This window comes from Grammomys surdaster, unplaced genomic scaffold (genome assembly GCF_004785775.1).
Source record: "Grammomys surdaster isolate TR1022 unplaced genomic scaffold, NIH_TR_1.0 126278, whole genome shotgun sequence".
Lineage (NCBI taxonomy): Eukaryota > Metazoa > Chordata > Mammalia > Rodentia > Muridae > Grammomys > Grammomys surdaster.
In genome coordinates, this window is record NW_021621078.1 from 7,807,611 (window position 1) to 7,826,791 (window position 19,181).

Here is a 19,181-nt window from a genome sequence, read left to right on the forward strand (position 1 = left end):
ATCTATCTATCTATCTATCTATCTATCTATCTATCTATCTATCTATCATCTATCTGAGTGTGTATGTGCCAAGCATCCACAGAGATGGGAACAACTTGCATGAGTAGGTCCCTTCCTTCAATCACGTGGGTCCTGGGGATCAAACTCATGTTCTCAGGCTTGTTGGTAAATGCCTTTACCTGCTAAGTCATCTCACTGGCCCTGGCACTTTATTTTTTGAAAGTCCTCTGTAACCATACTGTTGTTATTCTAAAATATGCAGTTGGTATGTTAGCAAATGACTTCTAGTAAAACTCATCATATCATTTCATGCCTAAGTATGACTTTTAGCAGAAGGCTTGAAGACCAATAATTGGCTTTCAAGTGTCAGGACACTGGGATCAACAGATGAGTTTGTCAAACTAGACTGCTGGGCTATGAGCCCTAAATTTTCTGATTCATAGGGGTGTGATAGAGTCTAAAACAGAACAGGAAGCTGACCCTGATTGTACTGGTGGCATACTATGAAAAAATATAGCTACAGAGGAGTTGGGAATCAGGCCAAGAGAATTATCTAGAATGGCAGTATTAAAAATTGTTTTTGGGGGCTGGAGAGATGGCTCAGTGGTTAAGAGCACTGACTGCTCTTCCAGAGGTCCTGAGTTCAAATCCCAGCAACCACATGGTGGCTCACAACCATCCGTAATGAGATTTGATGCCCTTTTCTGGTGTGTCTGAAGACAGCTACAGTGTACTCATAAGTAAAATAAATAAATCTTTAAAAAAAAAATTGTTTTTGTTTCTCTGTTGTATTAGCCATATTTCTAGTATTCACTGTCACAGATTACTAGTGGCTGCTGTATGGGATGATGTAGGAATAGAATGATTACATTGCCACAGAAAGTTCTACTTCACTGTGTTGGTCAAGAAGCTATGTGAACACATGCTAAGGTGGCTCATACCTTTAATCCTAGCACTCAGAAGGCAAAGGCAAGAGGATCTCTGTGAGTTTGGAGCCAGCTTGGTCTATAGAGCAAGGCTCTAGGACAACCCACAGGAACATAGTAGAGACACCTATCTCAAAAAATGAAAGGGAAAAGGGAGAAAGGAGAAGGGAGAAGGGAGAAAGGAGGAAGAGGTAGAAGAGGAGAAGCAGGAGGAGAAGGAAGAGTGGGAGGAAGAGGAAGAGAGACAGAAGAAGGAGGAGAAGTAGGAAGACAACAAGAGGAGGAACAGAAGGAAGAGGGGGAGGGGCAAGAGAAGGAGCAAAAAAGGAAGGGGAGAAAAAGGAGGAGGAAGAGAAGGAGGAGGAGGAGGAAAGGGAAAGATGTTTTCCTCAGTGGTTAAGGTGTCTATGTTCCTATACATAATGTCTTATTTAGTCTCCCATGAGCAACTCTAACCAAACTCATTGTATTGTTTAAAAAATAAATAAATAAAACAAAACAACAATGTCCTTGCCAGAACATGATGCCAGATGTGATGGCATACACCTTAAATCAAGTACTCAGGAGGCAGACAGGTAGATCTCTTGTGTTTCAGGCCAGCTTGGTCTACAGAGTGAGAGTTCCAGGTCAGTCAAGGGTGAGACCCTGTCTCAGAAAAACAAACCAAAAAACCTCCCCAAAATATGAAAAGTAGCCGGGCGGTGGTGGTGCACGCCTTTAATCCCAGCACTTGGGAGGCAGAGGCAAGAGGATTTCTGAGTTCGAGAGTTTGAGGCTAGCCTGGTCTACAGAGTGAGTTCCAGGACAGTCAGGGCTACACAGAGAAACCCTGTCTCGAAAAACCAAAAAAAAAACCAAACACCTCACATACAATGAGGCACCATATCACTTGCACAAGTATAGCTATAATCAAAAAGGTAGGAAGGTAGGTGATAACAAGTGTTGGTGAAGACAGGAGAAATGTACCCTACACAGTTGTTGCTAATGAGAGTATAACATTTCACAGTTGCTTTGGAGAACAGTCTAGTCTGGAAGTTAAACACAAAGTTTTCATATTACCAAACTATTTCACTTTTAGGTATGTACCTCCAAAAAATGAAACTATGTCTATACAAAAACTTGTAACTAAATGATCACAGCAACATTATTAGTAATAGTCAAAAAGTAAAAATAACTCAAATGCCCATGAACTAATGAATAAATGAGACATGGAATTTCCATACAATGGATTATTCAACCATAGAGCAAAACAGAATTTTGATATATATCACCTTCAAACATGAACTTTGAAAACATCACAATGAAAGAAAGCAGACCAATTCCCACGACATGAAATATCCAGAGGAAGGCTGGGGTTTGTGGTCAATTGGTAGACTACCTACCTAGTAATGCGTGAAGCCCTCAGTTTAATTCCCAGCACTACATAAACTAGGTACAGTAGCATGTGCCCTTAATCCTGGGAGATAGATGCAAGGGAACCAGAAGTTAAAGATCATCCTTTGCTACACTGAGAGTTTGAAGCAAACTTCATGGATTATATGAGACCTATTCAGAAAGGAGAGAGAAAGGAAGTGGGGGTAGAGAGAAATCCAATGAGCAATCTAGTCTAGGCAAGGCTGTGAAGAATGAAAGCAAATAAGTGGTTAGAGGAGACAGGGAAGTAATGATGGATATATTTTCTTTGAAGTGATTAAAAAATAAGACAAAAATCAATGAAATTAGATAGTGATAGTTATACTACTCCATGAATGTACAAAAATGATTGAACTGTACAATTTTAAAGTATGAATTTTTAAAAAGATTTATTTATTTTATCTAAATTAGTGCACTGTTGCTGTCTACAGACACAACATAAGAGGGCACCAGATCCCATTACAGATGGTTGTTTGTCATCATGTGGTTTCTGAAATTGAACTCAGGATCTGTAGAACAGCCAGTGTTCTTAATTGCTGATCCAACTTTCCAACTCTCTTGTTTTGTTTTGTTTTGTTTTGTTTTAAGCAAGTTTCTCTGTGTAGCCCTGGCTATCCTTGAACTCACAGAGATCTGGCTGCCTCTGGCTCCTGAGTGTTGGGATTAAAGATAGGCCTCATGACCACTAGGCAAAAAGGCTGCAAATTAAATCTCAATATGGTGGAAGCTAAGAATTGACATTTTGAAGTTGTCCCCAGACCTTATACATATATACCTACAACTGTATACAAAAATGAATACATGTAATTTGTTAAAGGTTAAAAAATAAACAAGGGTCCCCAAGATGGATCGGGAAATAAGACTGCCTGCTGCCAAGCCTGATGATGGCCTTAGTTTAATCACCAAAACTCATGGATGGATGTAGAGAACCAACTCTACAAAGCTCTCCTCTGACCTCCACACTCACATACATCAAATAAATAAATGTGATAATAAAAACTAAGGGTAGGGACAGGTGAGATGTTCAGTAAGTGAAAGTTCTTGCTCTGCATGCTTGACAACCTGAGTGTGATCTCTGGAGTCTGGATAAAGTTCCACCCATCTGAAATCCCAGCACTCCTATGGGAGATGGGATGTAGAGATAGGAAAGTCACCCTGGAAGTTCTTTGGCTAACTAGCCTAAAGTACAAAATATGGTAGAGACAAGAAGGACACCACCTCAAAACAAGATGAAAAGATAAAAATGCTTAAAATTGTCCTCTGACTCCCACAAGGCCCACACGCACACACATGAATCATAAAACTACAATGAAAATAAGCAGCATCAATGTTTATGTGTGAGTCTTTGTGTAAACACAAGAGTTTCTGTTTTTTTTTTGCTACCTTTACTTGAAAAGATAGATTTACTGGGAATGACAGGTTAAGTACTCTCAGCATATTAAAGAGTATGGGTTGACTTCTAGTCTTTTATGAAAATTCTTTGTGGCCCGATATGAAGTTATATTTCCAATAGAGAAGACAGTTTTTTTGCTTCCACCAGTCTGAGATACTAGCCAGAGGTCACCTCAAACTATGTGTTGAAGCCTTTTCAGAGAAAGGCAGCATTGAGACTCGAAACTCATCTAAGGTTAGTTCATGGTCACTAACTCTCCCTGTGAGGTTTGGTCATGTGTCCTCACAGTGAGGATCTAGGACTAGCTGTAAGTAGACCAGCATGTGAGTCCTCCTGAGATGATTCCATGCTTTGTCACCTGCTCTTCTTACCCTTATAAAGCTTTTCAAGTGAAAGCACCAGATTTTCAGCAACTGATAGAAATTACCAGGGCAAGTGCCAGCTTGCTTGGTTACTCAGAAACATCTAAGAACCTCTTTTTATTTAGTTTGTGGGATCAGCACCAGTTCATACATACATTTTTAATAATAATAAAAATATTAAAAACCACATCAAACAAACACACGAACAAACCAAAGTATCCTACCATAGTAACAAAAGCAAAAGATATCATTAAGCATTTTGTATCTTAAACTCCTCAAATAAAAGTGGAGGAATCCTAGCACTCAGAGGCAGATGTGAGCAGATCTCTGTGAGTTCAGGGCCAGCCTGGTCTATGCAGTGAGTTCCAGGACAAGCAGGGTTACAAATGGGACCCTGTCTCAAACAAAACAAAACAAAACAAAACAAAACAAAAAAAACAAAAAACAAAAAAAACAAGGCGGGCAGTGTTGGCACACGCCTTTAATCCCAGCATTTGGGAGGCAGAGGCAGGTGGATTTCTGAGTTTGAGGTCAGCCTGGTCTACAGAGTGATTTCCAGGACAGCCAAGGCTATACAGAGAAACCTGTTTCAAAAAAACCAAAAAAAAAAAAAAAAAAAAAAAAAAAGCCTTTTCGCCAAGATGGCGCTGAAAGCGAAGAAGGAAGCTCCTGCCCCTCCCAAAGCCGAAGCCAAAGCGAAGGCCTTGAAAGCTAAGAAGGCAGTGCTGAAAGGCGTCCACAGCCACAAAAAGAAGAAGATCCGAACGTCACCCACCTTCCAGCGCCCCAAGACACTGCGGCTCCGGAGGCAGCCAAAACATCCTCGGAAAAGTGCACCAAGGAGAAACAAGCTTGACCACCATGCTATCATCAAATTCCCACTGACCACTGAGTCAGCCATGAAGAAAATAGAGGTGAACAACACACTTGTGTTCATTATGGATGTCAAGGCCAACAAGTACCAGATCAAACAGGCCATGAAGAAACTCTATGACATTGATGTGGCCAAAGTCAATAAGGCCTGATGGAGAGAAGAAGGCATATGTCTGCTTGGCTCCTGATTATGATGTTGCCAACCAGATTGGGATCATCTAAACTGAGTCCAGATGACTCATTCTAAATATACACTTTTTTTTTTACCATAAAAAAAAAACAAAAAACAAAAAACAAAAAACAAAACAAAAACAAAACAAAACCAAAAAACCCCAAAAATCAAAAAACAAAACAAAAAGCCAAACAAAACAAAACAAGCCCCCACCCCAAACCTAACCAAATAATAATTAAAAACCTGTTAGAATTAGATTAGAGATTGTAGCTCATATAGACCTGTATTGACATTCCAATACTGTTCTTCAGTAGAAGTGTAACTTGCACAGGTCACTTTATAAGCCTTAGATTCTTCACTCTATAAATGGAGACAATGATGTCACATCTTCCCAGTCAAAAGGAAACAATCTGGGGCTAAGGGTACATACAGTTCAGTAGTAGAGCCCAATTGTGTACTTGGGATTTTGAGGTATCACCATCACTGACCGGAAAGTAAAAAAGAAACTGAGACTTTTGTGGCATAAGTTTGCAATCCTAGAACTCAGTAGGCTAAGGCAGGAAAGAGGTTTGTGAGTTCAAGGCCAGTTTAGGTTACATAGTAAGATCTTGTCTCAAAACAGACCGGAAAAGCCAAGAAAAAAATCATCAAGGTGTTTAAGCCAGCAGGTAGAACGCAGTGAAGGCGTAATGCCGTCGAGGCTGCTGTTATCACTAGCATTACTATCAGCACCATCACTGAACGTGCTCATGAGCCGAGAAAACCAAAGGCTTTGCATTATGTGTCTCCTTAAATAAGCTTTTAGGAAAGTTCAGAAGGTCAAAATAAAAGGAAAAAAAAAGTACAAAGACCTTTGCAGTTCTTCAAGAATCAGTATTCTACTTCAAAGTAACCCAGAAGAGCCAAGGAACTATGATGTGGGGGTGGGGGTAGGGAATAGGAGACGGTTCAGTGGGTAAAGAAGCTGAATGAGCTCTGGGGCATAGCACCATAGCTATGCTGTGGGACAGGAGGCAGAGACAGGAGAGTTATGCAAGGTCACAGGGCAGCTTATTTGAAGTATGCTGCAAAAGTTCTCTGCCTCATAATTGACCCCTGAAGGTCATCCTCTGACCTCTAACGTGTATGCCCTCACTCTTACCCTCTCTCACACACAAGTAATGCATAAAAATTTAAAATTTATGTTTCAATAAATAAAATGCAAGGAGATACCTGCTTTCTCTTTCAGTGGCAGCACTTGAGTTTACCTAACAGCACTCCTCTAGTTCCAAAAATAGGCCATGCACACATAGATCATTTGGGAAACAAAACTGCATTGAGAACATTGCTTAGACACGCATGGTGGTGCATGCTGGCAATCCAAGTCCTTGTCAAGTAGATTCAGGAGGATTAAGAGCTCAAGGTTTATAATCAGTTTATGAAAGGCCAACTGGGCTACATGAGACTGCCTCAAAATGCCAACAGTAAAACAAAATAAAATACTCTCCCCATAAAAAACCCAAGAAAAAGCAAACCAAACCCATTAGCCCATTGTTTGATATAAGAAAGAAATGAAATCTCTATGACAAAGTCTCAATGAAGTCCCCATTTTCCTCCAAAATTTCCCAAAGAAAAATGTAGATATATACTTTGGACCAGTAGCCATATAAAGGAAGTCTCATTCCTCACTATCCATTCTCAGCTCAACTAGGACACTGTGAGTTATGGAGGGCAGATTCATCTTGAATTTGGATCAGGACAGATTCTAACTTTCTGCATCTGTTCCTGAGGTGAATGATGCTCATCCAAATCTTTACTGTATTTCATGTTTTTTAAACATTTATATCCTCTCTCCCTCCCTAAATATTTTTTTGATGCAAAGAAACATCAGTATAAATGAGTCCAGAATAAATAACTAAGAAAAACAATGTGTGTGGAAGGACATAGTTCCAAATCAACAAAGTTACATGCCAATGAAACCTAGTGAAGTGTGTGAAAGCATGAGCACGGTGCCTGGCATATAGTAAGTATAAAATATTCACTTCATGTCCAAGACCATGCCATCTACACCTCTAACCAAAGCTGCTCTGACTTTGTGGTCATACTGCAGGGGGAAACTATGTCAAGGATGTGACCCCTGACTGAGCTCAGAGGAGCCAACTCTACACTGGGTGATGAAGAGATAGGAAGAAGTAGATCAGCTGTGCTCTGCTCCCCTCACCTACTGAAGAAACCTTGCTTCAGCTCCGATAAAGCGTTCTATCAACAGTGACTTAAAGGGCCAGAATGATATTATCTATATAGAATTTTCATAAATGTTTATAAGGTATTTTCACAAGCCTGATCTCCTTTTATCTGTACAGAGAGCTATTTGAGTTGGGTAAGACCACTATAACTTTTCTTGTTTTATTGAAAAAGATAAGGGAGTTTAGAGAGGCTATATGAATTTCCTGTAGCCACACAAGTTGCCTATAGTAGGGTTGACTGAAAGCTATATTTGCACTTTACTTCAGGGGGGTCAAGCGGGAAATGTTCAGATAATCCAAGGCCAATCAACTGAGAAAGATTTATTTTAAATTATGTATATATGTGTGTGCTTATATACATGAGTATGCTGGTGACCAAAAAGGCCATAAGAGGGTGTTAAGTTTCTCTAGAGATGAGGTTACAGGTGGTTGTAAGCTGCCCTATATGGGTGCTTGGAACAAATGGTTTTCTGCAAGAGTAGTGATTGTTCCTAACTGCTGAGGCATCTCTCTAGCCTCAGATGTATTAAAGAAGGGCTAGAGATTTAGCTCGGTCGGAGATCATTTATTTATCATGTGCTAGGCCCTGCTTGATTTACAGGAAGCACACAAAAACATATGAACCTACATAATGACTCACAACCATCCTTAACTCCAGTTCCAGGGGATCCAATGCTCTCTTCTGACCTCCATAGGCACCAGGCACATATGTGGTACACACATATATATATACACAGGTAGAACACATAAAATCAATCAATCAATCAATCAATCAATCAATCAATCTTAACCTGTGGTGATGAACAGGTGAATAGCTAAACAAAGTGTGGTACATACCTATAATGAAGCAATTCAGTCTTTAAAAAAGTTAAGAAATTCTTATGTATGCCACAATTCTGAAAACATACTAAGTGAAAGTAAGCCAGTCACAAAAAGAGAAATCTAGAGTTCATAGCATAGTCAAATTTAAGGAGAGAAAAAAAATAGAAGGGTAGTTTCCAAGGGCAGGAAGTTGAGGGAATGAGGAATGGGTGCAGAGATACAAATGGAAAAGATGAAAAAGTCCTGGCGATGGATGATGGTGATAACATCCAACAAACAATGTGAACTTAATGCTGCAGAACCTTGGGTTTTAAAATTGGTTAAAATGCTACATTTAATGTTATATATGTTTTACCACAAATAAATAAAACAAGATGAACACACTTTGAAGAACTAGACTAACCAGATATGGCAGCATATATGGGATTAATCCTAACACTCAGGAGGCAGAGGCAAGAGGCTCTCTATGTGAGTTCAAGGACAGCCTGGTCTACATAGAGAATTCCAGGCTAGCCAAGGCTACATAGTGAGACCCTGCTTCAAAAAACAAACAAACAAACAAACAAACAAACAAACCCAACAAAGCAATAAACAAACAAAGAATTAGAATAATTAGGGGAAAACTTTATTTTTAGCTCCTAAGCCTCTTGAACTATCTGGTACAGCCATTTCACAGCTTCCAGTATTGAATAAAAAAACCCAGGCCATTAGTGAACATGGGCTTCCCTGTGAGCCTGGGACAACTGGGCTTTTCTGGATATTGTGGTCTGAATCTCAATGTCAAAGGTTAGCTCTATCTGAATAAGACCCAGAGTTAAAGAGAGGAACCATAAAGGGCTCCTTCAGTTGTCAGTCTATAGGAATCCTTCAGGAAACAGAGCTCTTTTGGAAGACTAGAAATGGCCTTATATAAAAATGTAAGCCAGTGGTAAAACATCAAAGCTTGACATTCAGTGCTATATCCACTGGCTTTTAATATTCTCGAGATGACCCAGTCAGGCTTTGTCTCCAATGGCAGAACTGCCTGGTTTTGGTTTTGTTTTGTTGAGACAAGGTTTCACTGTGGAATTCATGGAGACGTGCCTTGAATTCAAAGAGATCCACATGCTTCTGCCTCCTGAGTGCTGGGACTAAAGGTGTACACCACCTCATCTGACATGAACTCTCTGTTCTTTAATATTCATTTTAGTTTGAAGACTAGAAAGGATAGATATAGACTGGATTGTGGGAGGAATGTCTTCTTTGTGTACTACTGTGCCAAGGGTCAAATATCAAAGTGTTGGATGGATACTGCTTGACGATTTCTACTGTGCTCACTGTATCTCTAAAAACAAAAACTGAAATCAAAACCACTCATGAGGACAGGGAGATGGGTGAGTTTGTAAAGAGACTGCTGTACAATCATCAGGACCAGAGTTTAATCCCAAACTCTCATGTTAAAGCCTGGCACAGTGGCATGTGTGTTTAATCTCAGCACTGGGGAGGTAGAACGATGGATCCCTGGAGCTTGTTGGCCAGCCAGCCCCAGGTCCCAGGTCAGAGCTCTTGTCTCAAAAAATAATGTGAACAGCATAATAGCTGACTTCTGGTCTTTGCATGCATGCATGAGTATGGGCATGCACACATGCATATACACAGGAAAGAAAAAAAAGAAGAGAGGTGGGGGGTGATGGGGAGAAGGGTAGGGAGGGAAGGAAGGAAGGGAAAGGAAAGGAAAGAAGAAAAAAAGGAAAAAAAGAAAAAAGTCCCACTCTCCCTAAAATAAACAAAAACTGTAGTCAGGGGACAGTCAGGGCTGGTAATTAATCTCTCAGCTGCTTATATTACTGTGGTCTATAAAATACATGGTGGAACTGATCAGCTACAACTCTGATGGCTGTCTTCATTCTTTATATTGCTGCTCCCTGAATCAGACAAAGGCAAATATGAAAGATGTTTTCTTGTATGTCTAGAAAGACATGTTTTAAAAAATAAAAAAGGGGGAGGGGAGCTGGAGAGATGGCTGAGTGGTTAAGAATGTGTACCACATTTCAGAGGACCCAAGTTCAATTTCCAGGCTCCTGTCAGGAGGCTCACAGCTGCATCTAACTCTAGCTCCAAGGGATCAGATGCCCTCTGCTGGTGTCTATGGGTACTTCCATTCATGTGCCACAGAATCAGAGCATGCACGCACACTTGTGTACATACACACACACAAACACGAACACCTACCTTTAAAAAGATTCAAAATGGTTGGTCTAATTAGGATAATTATTTTGAAGTCATTTAATAACTTTTCCCTCAACTTTCAAGCCCAGATCTCACTCAAATATAGATTTTTTGAAAAAAAAAAAAAAATCTATAACCCAGCTGTGATACTTGCCTTCCACCTTTACCTGTACATTTGTTTCCTCCAGAGGGCTCCTCCCTCAAGTGAGATGTGTAAGGCTTCTGTAGATGCTGGGGAACAAGATGGAACAAAAATGCTTCACACCTGGCTCCCAAATTACAGGAACGCTGGAGTGGGGCCAACATAAGCTGGCACAACACCAGCTGAAATGGACATCAATTAATGAGCCTGTCATCTTTCAAGACTACAGGTTTTGTTTTTTTCACTCCTCAATCTGTACTGCTCCACAAACCAGCCAGGGTACCCTGGTAGGGTTTTCCAGATGGGATCGTTTCCTTCAGATTTCACACTTGCAGATTTACTGCAGAGTTTGTTTTTAACCCTCCCTCTGTTTTTTAATACAAGGTGACTGCTCCATCACCTTGCATATCCACATTGCAGGTTTTTTTTTCAATTGAACTTATTTGTCCTTAGTAAAAAGAGAAATTTGTACTTTCAAAAGAAAAAAAGAAAGCTCAGAACTTCCTAGAAGCTGACTTACAAAAGGCATTCTCAATAACTCAGATTGGTGAAGGGTCAGAAATTCTCCTCTTGTATTTCTACTGGAGTCAGAGGCCAGAGAGCCTTGACCAAACAACATTATCCTGGAGAAAGGAACAGTCCTCTGGGTACTTAAGCAGGCTGTGTCAGTGATCTACTTCATACATAAAAAGAGAAAAGAAATTCTGCTAATGTCTAGTCAGAGGCAAACGCTGTAGCTGTTTGAGAAAAAGTCAACAACAGGGACCAGCAATTAAAAAGTGACAGGATTCACCCGGAGTTATGGCACACACCTGTAATCCTCAGGAAGCTATAAGGTGAGAGGGTCTTAAGTTGAGATCAGCCTGAACAAACAAAAAAGTAACAAGATTCCACATAACATCTTCTCTTCACTTTTGTTCTATGGGCAGAATGTTTTCTATGCCAACCCTAAATGGGTTGTTCTGTGGGAATACTTTCAAAAACGTGAAAGAATCTCTGGTCAGTATCGCATCCACATTTAATGAATCTTCTGAGAACTGAATTTAGCTGCTTCAGAGGATGTCTACTACTGCCATTTGTTCTTATACAAAGCCCACGTGGAAGTGTCCTGACTAAGCTCAGCTGATGCTTGCTTCCCCTCCACAGAGCAGGTGGCTCCTTGAAGGTATCACTTTAGGGCTTAGGAGTGATTACTATCACAAACAACTTCACTCTGGGACATACTCAAACAAGAAGCCTGTCCATTCTGTTTTCTAGAACTGCCAAGGTCTCAGTGGGTCTGGAGTTGATGGCAACAGAGCCAAGCTGAATGTTAGGAGTCCAGAGTCAACATCAGAAGTAGGGGCAGGAACTAGGAAGTGGCTGAAGAAAGCTTCAAGGGTCTGTCCATAGAACTCAATCTCCACCTCCCTTCTCCCCTAAAATTGTAACTCTAAAAATTATAAGCTCTTTCTAAAGGGGTGCTCTTTGCACACATCTGCTGACTAAGGTCTCAATCTCTTTACTTTGCTCTACCCCCAGGTCTCAGGATTGAGTCAGTCTAAACAATCTCTGAAGTAAAGGACATACCAGAGCATGAGAGATAATATTTACAATACATATTTATTTGACAAAAGACCTTTATCTGAAATATACGAAGAACATTTATCTCTCAGTAAGAGGGCTGGGTTTGTAGCACTTGCTTAGCATATAGGAAACTCTGGATTTGATCCCCAGCACTGCATAAACCAGACATTGTAGTACATGACTGTAGTTCTAGCACTTGGGAAGTAGAAACAAAAGGATCAGAAATTCAAGGTCAACCTTGGCAACACTGTAAAGTTCCAGGCCAGCCTAGCTACATTAGACCATGCCTCAAAACAGACTTAGTAAACAAATCAACTTCCTTGAACTCCTCATCTTCCTGCCTATCTCCCAAGTATTGATGTTACAGGTATGTGCCTCTAAGTTGAACCACCAAAAATCTATTTTAAAAATAGATAAAAGATATAATCAGACAATTCATCAAAGAAGACATACAAACAGCAAATAAACACATGAAATAATGCTCAAGATCCTTAGCCACAAGAAAAACGCAAGTTAAAACCATGTATGAGATATCTATCACAATGATTTAAAGAAAAGCAAAACAACAACAACAAAACCCTCCAAATAACCTGATGGTGCCAAGTCCTGATAATGGCATAGAACCACAAAGCATATATATGGAGATATATTTGGGGATATAGAATAGTACAGCCACTTTGAAAAAGAGTTGAGCAGTTACATTAACCACCCATTCCATTGCTAGGTATTCATGCACGAGAAATGAAAACTTAAAGCCTACTCATAGCTACTTACAGTTGTTCTATCCATAATTACACAAAATTGCAAACAGCCCAAATATTCACTAAGTGGTGAATGGATAAACAAACTGTGGTATATCTATACAATGTTTGGCAATAACAATAGAAAAAGTTACTGACAAAGGTAGCAACCTGGATGAATCTCAAATTAATTATCTCATATGAAAGAAGGCAGACTCAAAAGCTGTATATTGTTATGGTTTTGCTTAATGACATTCTAGAAAAGGCAGAGTAATGAAGACAAAAAGCCGAAAAATTGCCTGGGGACAGGATGTAAGGACTAGGATTGCATGTATGAAGGAATTTTGGTGGTTATATAAAACATTTTATATTTATGTTGTGATAAACAACTATGGATGTTTGTCAAACTATAAATCAGGGCTAGCAAGGCAGCTCAGTAGGTCAAAGTACTTGACTTGCAAGTCTGAGGACCTGAGAGTTTGATTCCAGAACCCATGGTGAAAGGAAAGAACTGACTGATTCCTAGAAGTTGTCTTTTGACCTCCACATTCATACTATGGCATTTGTACACACAAACACATATACACATAAGGACACACATGTTTGCAAGAATACATGAATTAAAATGAAAAATTAAAAAACTGAATTAGAAGAAGAGGGAACAAAACAATTTGGTCTCTAGGGAAAAGAAATAAACTAAAGGATGTGACTCCATTCTGAGGATGTACATTCTGAGGATATATACTAGTACGTCGTTAGTGTAACAGAGCTAGCTGCACCCTGAGAGTAGAGGCAGTAGCAAACAAGAACCAGCTTTCTATTAAAATAAAAGGAACGTTATGCTCCTAAATTTTCATTGTTACAGAGAGAAAACAACCTACACCATGCAGATAAAAAGATACTAAGCCCCAGTCTGGTCCTCCTCCTTCATTTCCTGTTTCTTTTGGGCAGCAGTCTCTGCTTCTGCAAACAACAGTATGTGTAAGCAGAAATCACCAGGGAAGTCAGAGGCCTAGCCTTGAATGGGTTAATGTGTACAGAACCTAATAAAAACAAATCTCAGACACATGTTTAATAAACAAACACTTGCTAAGTAATAATTAATAATAATAAGTAATAAGTAATAATTAAATATATATTTGAAGAAATACTATGTTGTTTAGGAAGCAGACCAAAGTATCTGCCACAACAGTTTTGTTTGTTTGTTTGTTTAGTTAAAATTTATTTTTGTTCAACAAGGTTTCACATAACTAAGGCTAGTCTTAAACTCACTATGTAGCAGAAGCTGGTCTACTTCTACCTCCCAAGTGGTGGGATTACAGGTAGGCACCACCAAACCTGGTTCTATATATAACCAAAGTTGTGTACATCATTATCCCAAAAAATGATGGGAATAAGCACCCCAATTCAATAGTTTGAAAGAAAAGTATACTGTTTACAGTGAGGACATAGAACCAAAGAAACCAAGTAAGTAGTATGGATAAAGATGTATGTTTAGAGCCATCAGTACTGGAGAGCTGAAAAAAACAGGGCTCGAGATAGAGAACATATCGCCACTCCTACACTTGTGGCTGATCTCCACACCTTTGTCTCTCGGCATAACCCTTTGAGTACTTCTTGGGTGCTTCCAAGAGAGAGGAGGAATACTTGGAAACTGTAACTAAGCACACACCTTTAAGGCAACAAGCATGAAGCCTAAGCACTTGCTCGTATATACATGCAGAGAAAGGGCTTTTTCATTTAAATTGAGGAAGTTGCCATGTCTACCTCTATAAGCAAAAGTATTAATCATCCACCGTCTGGTTTTAATCCATATGCTCCTGGTCCTGCATCTAAATGTATTGTTATCAGGGGAAGGAGCATTTCTGCTCAATCTTATTCACCAGCCAAAACCCTGAAAATGTGAAAACCACATTGGTGAAGTACCTTCTTGAGGACCCAGAAAACTGTAAGCTAAGTTGCTGCTTTTTTTGTTTTCACCCCTTACCCCCACCCAACGATGAACAAATGTGAATTTCAGAAGAATTGGGGGTGGTGGGGAGGGAGGGGGCTCAAGTTGGGAAAGCTCCAGTTACATGTCTTTTCATATCTTAGAGAGTGACACTATCCTCAGGGAAATTAGCACTTTCTCTTCTGCATTTCCCAAAGGGGATCCTGCCAAACAACCTGACAGACATCAGCCTGTCAGATGCAAGCTTGGGCACCCAGGTGTATCCCTTTCAAGCACTTACAAATCAAATGGCAAGCCTGAACAGCAGGCTTGCTTTCCTCTGGTTTGTGCTTTCCTAGCAGTAAAAGCAGGGTCCAAAACCTGTGTGTATAGTCAAGCATGGTTTTCTCACTGTATGTGTTGGAGACCCTTCCCCCTCTTCAGGGTAGCCCCACAAAGGATCCCAATGCCCATATGTGTGCTTGAGTACCTCCAAAGCCATCAGTCACCACTCTTGTAGACTCACTCCAAAATACACATGGGGCCATTAGGACACAAAAACTCTGGCAAGATTAGGGGATGGGAAGGGCAGAAGAAACCACAATATGCCTAAGCCTCCCAGGAGAGCAGTGCTGGTGCTGGTAGGGAACAGACTGACAGACAGAGTAGACAGACTCTAACCAGGCCTCCCTCTGTTTTTGAAGCAACACAAATGTTTTTCATTAGAAGTTCTCTGCCCCACAAACACTCATATATGCGGCTATGAAATCCACATACTTAACTTCTGCTTTTTTGGCAGCCTGTCCCAACAACCTCTCCTGTTCCTAAGAAACAGAGCAGAGATGAGGAAGAACAGATTCAGTATCTCCAGCACAGGTAGGTGGAGAGACTCAGAAGCAGGCTTAGGAAGGACAAATGTTCAGTCCAGGGAGAAACAAGAATATTCCTTTTTGCTGAAACAAGTCCTGTCTGGATCTTACTGGTTGTCATCCATACTTCAAGCTTAAGGTTTGACTGTACTTTCCAGTAAAGTCTGCAGCTAATCTTCATCAGGAGGTGTTGAACAATACTAAAAGCAAAACAGGCAAAACCCCTCAGTACACTGATTATACAATCTGCAAAATTCTAGTCCTAAAACATCAGGGAATGCAGGCTGCTTAGTAACCTGGCTTCAAACGCTCAGAAGCAATTGAATATGCACTTGTAAGAAGCAGCTTCACAACAAACTGAGGCCATGAGGGAACTATGTTCTGCCCATTTCAAGTCAGAGCTGAAGTGTGGGCACATGGAAACTTTAGGAAGAAAAACCCACAAGAAGACTTCAAAAAAAGAATGAAAAGACAGTGAAAAAAAAGTGTGAAAGTAAATGGCATGTAAGAAATCAAAAGGAAACCCCCTATTCTGGCAGCATTCGAGTTCCCCAATTTCACAAGACCAAAAGACATTCCAGGCCAGGGAGACGGCTTTGAGGGTAAAGCCGCTCACCATCAACCCTGTTGACCTGAGTTTGATCCCTAGAACCTACATGGTGGAAGGAGGCAAAGACTCTTCCAAGTTGTCCTCTGACCTTCATAGCATGCTGTGGCAAGAACCCCTTCCCCCACCAGATAAATAAGTGTAATAAAAAAATTTTTAAAGGAGAGCCCCCCCCCATGCCTTGTTAAGCAATTGCTCAACCTACATTCATTGTGCAATTCCAACCTTACAAAGCTTTTTGCTGCACACATGCAAACCACGTTTTCCTCTGCAGTCTGGAATTAAGAACAGTTTCTCGTTTTTCTCTTCTTTAGTTATGGGAGTATATACCGATATGATTTCATCTACGACTTCTAAGTTAACTGCTAGTTAAAGACATTTGACTTTTGTCCTTGGCCAGCTAAAGATTAATATTTTCTGTCACTAATGATAATGGAAACACACACACACACACACGCACACCACAGCCTACAAAAATATCAGCCTTTGTTCTAAACGATGACCATACTAGAATTTATTCAGCAATTAAAATGGCAGAAGCCTGACTGTATCATGAAGGACTCTGTTAATCACAGACTTAAAAAAAACAGATTTATTTACTTAATGTATATTAGTGCTCTATCTGCATGTATACCTGCATGCCAGAAGAGAACATCAGATCCCATTACAGATGGTTGGTTGTGAGTTACCATGTGGTTGCTGGGAATTGAACTCAGAACCTCTAGAAGAGCAGCCAGTGCTCTTAATTGCTGAACCATATCTCCCAGCCCACAAACTTTCATTTTAGAGAAACTATATCAAACAAGTGTACAAAATAATAGGTGTACTCAGAAAGAAGCATGATTAAAAATCCAAGTGGTCCAGGGCTACATAGAGAAACCCTGTCTCAAAAAACAAAAAAAAAAAAAAAAAAATCTAAGTGGTCACATAGGAAACAGACACATTTGCCTATATAAAAATATAAAATTATACATTGTGAAATTATATACATGCACACATTATTTTATTTATTTATTTATTTATTTATTTATTTATTTAAATGTGTAATGGTGTTTTCCCTGCATATATCTGTGCACCACAAATGCATGATTTACAGACAGTTGTGAACAGCCATGTGGGTTTTAGGAATTGAATCTGGGTCCTCTGGAAGAGCAATCAGTACTCTGAACTACCAAGTCATCTCTCCAGCCCCATTAAAAGAATAAATAAGTTTATATAAACATTACTAAACAGGAGAAAACATTTTGAATACATAAAACATAACTAGAACAATATATAAGGAATTCACATATCAATGATAATAATAAAGATGATAATTATATAAAAATAAGCAAGGCCATAAATGTGCAAGGAAGATGTATAAATAGATAATAGATCTTTTATTGCACTAGTAAATACATGGCAGTTAAAGATGTGTATGCAAGCCAAATTAAGACTAATAGCTGGGGATAAGACAACTAAAGTCTGAGCTGCCAGAGGAAAGAAATGGTAGTATTGTTAACACTCATTATAAGCAGCTACACTTGAGGAGTAAAGACCACACTTAAAGTTAGGTCTAATTCACTAATACACACACACACACACACACACACAGTACAGTGGTAGTGAGTCTGCATGTATATCTGTGTACTACATGCATGCCTGGTGCCTGATGAGGCCAGAAAAGGGAGTCTCCAGGAACTGAAGTTACAGGAAGTTGAGACCTGCCATATGGGTGAGGAAATCCAACCTGAGTCTTCTGTTAAGAGCACTGGTGAACTGACTGAGCTTATCTTTCCAGCCCTGAAACACTAATGGAGGCTACAACCAAGCCTAGGGCCAGACATGGAGGTTCACCTCTATAATCCCAGCTGAGGCAAGAGTTCCATGACAGCCTGCATTATATAGTACCTCTGCCTCAAAAAACTAAAACCCAGCCTATAGCAAAAAAGTGGAGAGACATACACATCATCTGTGAATATATGAGTAGTGTCTGCTCATGACTGGAGCTGCAGATGCACTGACTTCCTACATAGCTAATAATGTATAAAATTAAATCAGACAGACAAGAGTGATGTCCAACACCTTTTAATCTCAACACTTGGGAATAAGAGACAGGCAGACAGACCTTTGAGAGTTCAAGGCCAGCCTGGTTACACAGTGAGATCCTGTCTCAAAAACAACAACAACAACAACAACGACAACAACAAAACCCCCAAAAAACCAATAACCTTCTTCCCTAAACCAAGCTTACCCAAGTAAGATACGACCAGACAAAACTTTACCTACCAACTAAAATCACATGAAAAAAAAAAAAAACCTCTCCAGGGGACATTAAGAAAATACAGAGTCTATTCGGACCTGTGGACACAATATCCACTGATTAAACAAAAATCACTAGACATGAAGAGCAAAGTCTAATGCATATATGAGAAAAGGAAATGTGAGATGGATCTCTGAAGCAGAAAAGAAAGATACACCTGAGACGGGAAGATTCATAGTTAATCTGGGCCACACCTGCTGGCAGCCTATAGAAAACACTTGGACAAAGGAAGCTTGCTCTGTCTCTCTGCCTGCTAGCTCTCCCTAACAACTCTATTCCTTCACTGTTTAAAGCCTACTTCTTGGAGTTTTAGCTGAAACATTCAGCCTTGTTGACTGAACAATTATTGGATTCTTGGATCTTCCATTGGTAGACAGCCATTTTTGGACTAGTTGGACCACTGCCTATTAGCCATTCTAACAAATATCCCTACCTCTCAATGCCTGGTTTACATGTGTGTTCCAGGCCAGCCAGGGCTACATAGTGAGACTTTATTTAAAAAAAAAAATCCAAAAAAGCAAAAACAAAAACCAATAAACAAAAACAATAACAATGGTGGGGTGAGGTAGGAAGGCTCAGAAAAAAAGTCAATGAATTTGGAGACAAAAAAAAAAAAAAAAACTGAAGAAAA

General features: G+C 39.8%; 1 protein-coding gene and 1 pseudogene across 4 annotated transcripts in view; one reads left to right on the plus strand and one right to left on the minus strand.

Annotated features, from left to right (window-relative positions):
- The window catches only part of Smg6 (SMG6 nonsense mediated mRNA decay factor), a 229,827-nt gene that overhangs the window by 71,057 nt on the left and 139,589 nt on the right, over positions 1–19,181 (minus strand). The window lies entirely within an intron of this gene.
- On the plus strand, positions 4,736–5,119 carry LOC114613794 (annotated as a pseudogene).